Genomic DNA, 8,748 nt, shown 5'->3' with positions numbered 1-8,748 from the left:
TAGAAGAGCAACTTTCACTGTGATAACCACTCGTTACAACCGAGGTATGCAGCAAAGCACTTGTGAAGCCACAACACACACAACCTTGAGGCGGATGGGCTACAACAGCAGAAGACCCCACTGGGTAGGAAAAAGAGGCTACAATTTGCACGAGCTCATCAAAATTGTCTGTTGCCTGGTCTGATGAGTCTCGATTTCTGTTGAGACATTCCGATGGTAGAGTCAGAATTTGGCGTAAACAGAATGAGAACATGGATTCATCATGCCTTGTTACCACTGTGCAGGCTGGTGGTGATGGTGTAATAGTGTAGAGGATGTTTTCTTGGCACACTTTAGGCCCCTTAATGTCAATTGGGCATTGTTTAAATGCCACAGCCTACCTGAGCATTGTTTCTGACCATGTTCATCCTTTATAACCACCATGTACCCATCCTCTGATGGCTACTTCCAACAGGATAATGCACCATGTCACAAAGCTCATTTCAAATTGGTTTTTTTAACATGACAATGAGTTCACTGTACTGAAATGGCCCCCACAGTCACCAGATCTCAACCCAATAGAGCATCTTTGGGATGTGGTGGAACGGGAGCTTCTTGCCCTGGATGTGCATCCCACAAATCTCCATCAATTGCAAGATGCTATCCTATCAACATGGGCCAACAAGAATGCTTCAGCACCTTGTTGAATCAATGCCACGTAGAATTAAGGCAGTTCTAAAGGCGAACACAGTATTAGTATGGTGTTCCTAATAATCCTTTAGGTGATATAATATAATTGCATATCATAAACCAAACAGCTATACAGTCATTACATGTGTGGAGGTTTACCTCAAGTGATGTTTATCAGATTTTTCTCCGTATGACAGATTCTCCAACCCTGATTAGTGGCATCAGAAACATATACCTCACAAACCTACCATATCCTGTTTTACAAGCCACATAACTTGAACAGTATGCAGTGTAATATTCTAAATTTAAAAGAAAAAGAAATCCATAAACAACATTACATCCTTATTTAAAGGTTAATTTGTTGCACTAAAGCAGTCCGACTTGATAACAGCATGCAATGTGTTGCAGAGATCTTCATTTGTCTAAAGCTGTTGTCTAAATTCACCTGGACAGAATTGATTCCGCTTAACTGGTGTCAAAACGTTTTATCGGTAAGCATATGTATGTGTGAGGGACAACAAAAAACAGCATTTTATATATATACAATATATTTATATGCTCATTCAAATGTGCCCGAAATACCCCAGTTTTCTTATCATCGGTTAATTTGGACGTGCACCATGTGCAAAAGAACCAAACCTCCCCTGTTGAATGTAAATGAATACCTTATGTTTTTATCAGAATATTTGCTGACATCAAGATTTATTAACGCCCGAACTAAAACACTGCAATCCAGAATGAAGTTGATCTGATGAAACAGGATGAAATATAACAGACCGACTGGCTTTATAAGCAGTACAGTGATGAACTGAGTGAAGGATCATAGATGCTCTTTTATCAGTGCTGGATGTAAATATGGCATTGATTATTGCAGACCATCTGCTTACTGTACTGTACTGCTTTATACATCACATTGTCTTTTACAGACTTTGAGGGCAGGAGGCGGTCACGTTGCTGTATGTATTACTGCCGGTAGGGGGCAGCAATATTCTCAACATTTTCCATCGTTTGGTTCTTCAAAAGGCTCAAATTTGAGAAACGATCACAGATTTACTTATTGCATTGTATTTCTGGGAAATGGAGATATTTATACATGTGCAGACAGATGTTTATTTGATGGGAAAACTTGACAGGAAGTGATGACATAAGCAAACTGTAATTCATTTTTACTGACTGACATTTATGAGGGGTTTACGGTCGTAATACCACAAAAGCAAAGCAAATGTAATAAAACACACTGGAGTTTCTCATTTGTGTTTGGCTTTCCCTTTTACATTTTAAAAAACGAAAACATTCAGTAGATAAAATGTTTAGCAAAATATCGTATTGTATCTAAGTTATTCAGTTTTTTTTACATAATTTCAAACACAAACCCAGTGAAGACTTTTTTGCACAAGTTATATTTGCACACACAAATAAATTAATATATGCTGAGAATAATGCTTTTATAATCTTTCATTCAGATATTTCAGCCTATGACTTTGTGTGCGATATACCAAAACGAGTCTAATGTCTCTAATGAAAATGAGGGGTGCAATATGCTCACTTCTGAGAAATTACAGGCAAGATGACAAAATATAGCATTTGTAGAGTTTACTCCCCCTTACCCTCTATCTCTATCTCCCATTCTCTGTTTCAGCCACAAGAACATCTGGCAACCCTCCCTCCATCTCTCACCTGTTTCTCAGGACCTTGAGTTTCTATAAATGGAAACGTGAGAGATGTTGATGCATGTAGTTTGTTTGAGCAGCCTGGCCGTTTCCTGAGCAGAAAAGACAGTTTGCTTAAGCTGCTTAATTTCTCAGAAAATTGATAAGTTGCCACCTCCTGCTGCTGTTTATATAACAAAGCAAAAACATAAACTTTATCATTATCATCATCCGAGCACCAGCTGTTGTCTTCTGGCCCAGACAGGAGACGACTCCAGGCCGGAGCTGCTGACTTTGGCTGGGAGTCGTCTTCTGGCCTGGAAGAATGCTATGGGAATGTTTTATAGAGATACAGCCATACACTGAAAATGTCACATACGCAAATCTGTTTCTGAAACTGTTTCGTACATACTGGGAAAAGACAGTTTTTCTGTTCCACTTCAGCTTACTATTACTAATAACACACTGTTAAAGAGCGGGTTATCTTGTGTAATCTTAGATGTTGTTGAATTTCACTCGCTGTATAAGAGATCTAACATTGCAATACCACAAAAGCAAGCAAATGTATCTGAATTTGAGTTTCCTCTTTGAGTTTGTCTTTCCATGTGACATTTACGAGATCTCAAAACAGGAAGCAAACGGTACGAAAATAAACTGCAAAGTATTACAAATATTCACATTAACTGTTTTCACAGTCTTGCTTATATAGGACAACAAACATAATGATGACCCACCCTGTACTGCAGATTTTTGCTTCATACTATCTTGAATGTCTTTAGACCTAACATAACTTGTAGCTAACTAACAAGCATGGCTTTGATTGAATTAAAATTCATTGTTTTTAAAAAACAGGGAAAAGCCCAACCAAACTTCCTTAAATAATTTGTTTGATTGCAAATGAAGCACCAGCATTATTTTACGGCCAAACAACAGTTCGTTCAAATTAAAGCTAACACCGATCAAGCTGACAAGCAACATAATCATTATGTTAAAACACATTAACAAACACATGCTCTCCCCAGAATAGCCTTGGCGTACACAGAAAGCTGGCATGTGTTGTGTAGTCAGCAATATAACTCATAAAGGCTGATTATTTAAAGCAGGAACTTTCTCTCGATCATATGTCTCATATAAAAGATAGTAGTGAAGTGAATAGAGAGGAAACTCTAGACATTGTGCTGTACTGCTGTAAAGATTCTGCTGTGTGCTGTGCTTTTTTTTGTTTCGCTCAACATGTTTTTGTCAGGACCGTTCCAGAAATCAGTCATTGTTGGCTGACCATTTTCACCGATTATTGGCCTCCCATTTGATTCCAGTGACTAAACACTGGGACTTGGTGCAAATATGGCGTGACCGTCCTAAACCTTTGATTACCATTCTTGTACAGCTGCATGTCCATAGTTTTCATAGCGTGTGGAGCCAAGCAAACTGCAAAAACAATTTCTTCTACAGGTTTTTAATGAATTATTGAAACTAAGCAAATAGAAATTTAATTTTCAAAGAAGTGGATTTACGTATGTCTGACCCAGGTGTAATACAGAAAAAGTTGCATTTAGCAGAGGTGGACAGTAGTGAAGTATTTATGTATACATTTTTCAGATATCTGTTCTTTATCAGTGTTTTTCTTTGGAAAACATTCTTTACTACATTCCCCACACATATATCATATACGTTCTACACTTCATAAATGTTTTTTTAAATTCATTACTTAACATTTAAAACTTCTACTTTACATAATCCGAGAGAGACCGTCTAGGCCTTCTTTTATTTTTGCTTGCTTGTTTTCTCATGATCTCAAAAGATAACAAAAGTTGTTTACTTGTGATCTCGACAACAAAAATGTTATTCTTGTGATGTGATTAAAGCTTATGTGTACTAAACAGAATGTGTTGTTTTGTTTGAAGACAGCAAAAGCATATTTAGCGAAATTGGTATGGATGAACAAATTATATTTTACTTGGATCAGGGATTCGCTCAAGCTGTAAATTTGATAGTCCTAAATATAGGGCCATCTCTAAAGTTACACATAATATACTGTACATGCTTCTATGTACAAAACCAATGGTACAGTGTTTATGTGGTTGTCAGCTATATTTTTAGATTTTTGATATTTATTAAAATAAACTGTTAAATGCTATTGAAGATAGAAACATGTACATTATAACTTTAGAGATGTTCTCTAAATTCACAAATATCAACTTTATGTATAAAGTCCTTCTTGGGCAGTTATTGGCTACACTCACACTAAAAAAGATGTACATTTTTTAAGTGTTGTTCCAAAAATAACACAGAGATGTGTCAAGTTAGGGACAACACATTAGATGGGACACAAGATGTGTTATTACAACACATCAGGGGTGTCAGTTTGTTTTGAAAAGTGGTGGGAACAAAAGATCAGATGAAAAAACATTACAGCAGGGCGGGAAAAATATTAAATAACGGCACATCAAAAATGGGCCTAGCGTATAGGCCATTCAACAACACAAAAATACTCAGCATAAAACCCTCAACAATGTCGACTGCACACATGTAACAGTCCCTGCAACACCAGCTCAACCGAACAGTGCCAAAGCACCATACTGTAGCATGTTAAGTCAATGATTTCAATAAAATTACATATGTAAAAGAAAACACACCATAAGCATACAATACAACATATGACCCTGGACCACAAAACCAGTCGTACACTGCAAAAAAATATTTTCAAGAAGAAAAAAAATCTTAGTAAAAATATCTAAAAATATCTTAAATTTCTTCATGAGCAAAATGACCCAAGAAAATAAGTCTAGTTTTTAGACCAAAAATATCAAATTTAAGTGATTTTGTGCATTAAACAAGCCAAAAATCTTCCAATGGGGCAAGCAAAAAATCTTGAACATTTTTCTTAAACAATAAATTCAAGAAAAATTTAGATTTTCAGATTTTTTTTGCTTGTTTTATGCTCAAAATCACTTAAATTTGATATTTTTGGTCTAAAAACGACTTAATTTGTCTTAAGTTAAGAATTTTTAGATGATTTTACTGAAAACAAGACAAAAGTACTAACTGTACACTGCAAAAAATGACTTTCTTACTCATTATTTTTGTCTTGTTTTCAGTAGAAATATCTAAAAATTCTTAAATCAAGATATATTTTCTTGATGGGCAAAATGACGTAAGAAAATAAGTCTAGTTAAAACAAGCAAAATTATCTGCCAATGGGGTGAGACATTTTTGCTTAAATTAAGTGTTTAAGGAAAAAGAAATCTTAATTTAAGATTTTTTTCTTACCCCATTGGCAGATATTTTTGTTTTAATCACAAATTCACTTAAATTGTATATTTTTTTGTCTAAAAACCATTTCAAAAAGTGGTTGGGACATGTCCCAGCGTCCCCAGTGTAAATGACACCTATGCAACACATTCATTTTAAGAGTACATATGCATCAGTCCACTTCAAAAAACACTTAATATTTTGGAGAGGAAATTACCTCATGAGATTCGTATTATGTCAGGATCACAAGAAAACCACCTTTTGAGATCACCAGATAGTTAAGTCATTATCGAGAGAAAAAAATTATGTTGAGATCATGAGAAAGTGAAGTCATGATGCTAAATAATAATATACATGGCTTCTCTCAGCTTCCGTATACTACTTTAAAGGAACAGTATGTAATACATTTTTATCAATTAATCATAAAATGGTCCTGATATGTCACTAGACATTAAGAAATCATTTTCATTTCAAATACTTATATCACTGACAACAGCAGTATGGCCAGGATATTGTCCTTTAAAAAGTGGAGTTGCAGCCCTCAACTGATGTTTATGTTGTCATTTTGTTTATTGGCCCACCAGTTGTGTGATTGCAGTACCAGTTTTAGCCACAAGTTATGTGATTGCAATACCAGTTTTGGCCACAATCCTACATACTGTTCCTTTAACTTGAGTAAAAAGCACTAGATTAAATTAAATTTAATGAAATATAGTGGAATATAAAGTAGCTGTTATCACACCCAGGTGAAAATAAAGTATACTTAAATTTACTAAAAATATACTTAAAGGAAAACACCACCGTTTTTCAATATTTTACTATGTTTTTACCTCAAATTAGATTAATTAATATATACCTATCTTTTTTCAATGCGTGCACTTTTAATCTTTGTACAGCGCCTTGTGAATGTGTTAGCATTTAGCCTAGCCCCATTCATTCCTATGGCTCCAAACAAAAGTTTTATTTTGTGCCACCATACTTACTCATGTAACTAACTACTTAAATACTAACTACGTCTTTAAATTGGGAAACCGTGGAAGTGTTTGGTGGCTTCTAAATTCATCCCTGTTTGGATCCTAAGGAATGAATGGGGCTAGGCTACATGCTAACACAATCATGACGCTCTGTACAAAGATTAAGTGTACGCATTGAAAAAAGATAGGTATGTATTAATTTGTTTAAGTTGAGGTAAGAACATAGTAAAATATTTAAAAACGGTGATGTTTTCCTTTAAGTACCAGCACGTACATTTGTAGCACATTGGTTTTTTGTGCTAAATTAAAGTTTAAAAGTTATACACTACAAATATAATCATTTAAAGTATTGTCAGTAGTCCTTGTGAACAATTATACTAAATTCCAGCAATTGATTTTTATTGTAATGAAATACGTGGTGTCTCAAAATAGTTCAGTCGAGTAGCCTACACAAAAAAATCAGTAGAAACTACATTGTTACTTGCAGCTGGTTGCCGGCAACTCACTGTAGATCCAAATGTATGTTATTCACTGGCAATAGTATGTCAAAGCCAAATAAATTTTAAGCATCAACAATTATTTATCTTTACAGAATAAAACTATACAATAACAGCCTTATGCAAAGCATTCCGGGAACCAGAAATCATCATCAACCTTTTTCAGTTTTTTGCTTCAGATTTTGTTTCCCAGAATGCCTTGCTCGATGCCGTCATTTTAGTTCCACTCTGTAAAGACAAAGACTTGTAAATGTTTAATGTGCATTTAACTTTAAACAAAATGTTGCCAATAAATAAAATAAATTTAAATCTACGGTAAGTTACCGGCAAACAGCTGCACGTAACACTGTAATTTCTACGGAATTGCTTTACAGTGTACACTTTATCTTTACACTTTTAAAGTACTCAAGTATTTTTACTTGACTGGAGTACTTTAAGTATCTATACTTAATCAGTGTTTTATCTTTGGAAACTTTTACTGCGCTTTCACCACGCATACACTATAAAAATCCTTGTTGCACTTAAATGTTTAAGTTTAAACAAATGAACAAGTCACTTTAACTTTTTGACTGGTTAGAAGTTACTATAAATTATAAAAATAAAGTTGTAAAAACTTAGGCCCTTTAAACTTTATTATTTTAACTTGTACCAACACTCACCAGTCAAGAAAGTTGAAATAATTTGTAGTAAGGATTTTTTTTTTTATTCCTTGCTGCACTCCCTTTATCTTGACCAGTGAGGAGTTGGTAATAAAGTTGAATAGGCCTTAGTTTTTACAACTTAATTTTGTATAACTATATAAATTGTAACTAGTCAAAATAGTTGAATTAAAATTTAAGTTGTTTAAACAGTTACCATTGCTATAAATTATAAAAATAAAGTTGTAAGAACTAAAGCCCATTGAATCCTCACTAGTCAAAAAAGGTTGAAATGACTTGTTAATTCTATTTGTTTAATCATGAGAAACTACTGGTAAATGAGCGAAAAACTGGGTTACTTAAAATGAACTTTATAAGAAAACAGAACTTGATAAAAAAACAAACAAAACAAACATCACAATGCTGTTAAATGAAAGTGTAAATAACACTACCAGGAAGGCAAGATGCATTTCATGGTTTGCGTGCTGAAATGTAGCATGTAAACAGATACTGGTTAGGGAATTAGGCTACAATTCACCGATGGAAGAGCTTTAAACAGACTTCACACTCGTGTTACACATTACAACAAGCTTTCTGATAACCACAGTACAATCTCACCATGAATAAACGAGACTGAGTGCTTACACATGAACAAACTTTTCTACTATACTTAACTTCTCTCTAAAAAAAAAAATCCTTGGTTGTTTCAACCCATACAGTAATGGTGTCAAATATGTGCAAACCCAAATGCTGAATAATAAAGAAACCTTTTCTGGGTTCTTACCAAACTTAAGATTGAAACAACCATTTTTAAGAGCATAAAACAACCAGTTTTAACTAACTCTTGTCTTGTATGAATGATTCATATCACTTCTACAGAGAGTTGCTTGAGGCCGACAGCAGAGACTGCTGATTCATACTTGTGCTTTTAAGGGCAGTGAAGCAATGCAGCAATGATGAACACCACAGAGGCCTGAGAACCATTGGGAATAAACACCTCGGTGCACACAGATCATTTACACAATCAGTCTTTATCATTATTATAATTAAGTGTGCCTTCCTCTCTAAA

The sequence above is a fragment of the Misgurnus anguillicaudatus genome, chromosome 17 (assembly GCF_027580225.2).
Source record: "Misgurnus anguillicaudatus chromosome 17, ASM2758022v2, whole genome shotgun sequence".
NCBI lineage: Eukaryota > Metazoa > Chordata > Actinopteri > Cypriniformes > Cobitidae > Misgurnus > Misgurnus anguillicaudatus.
This window is presented reverse-complemented; position numbering follows the sequence as displayed.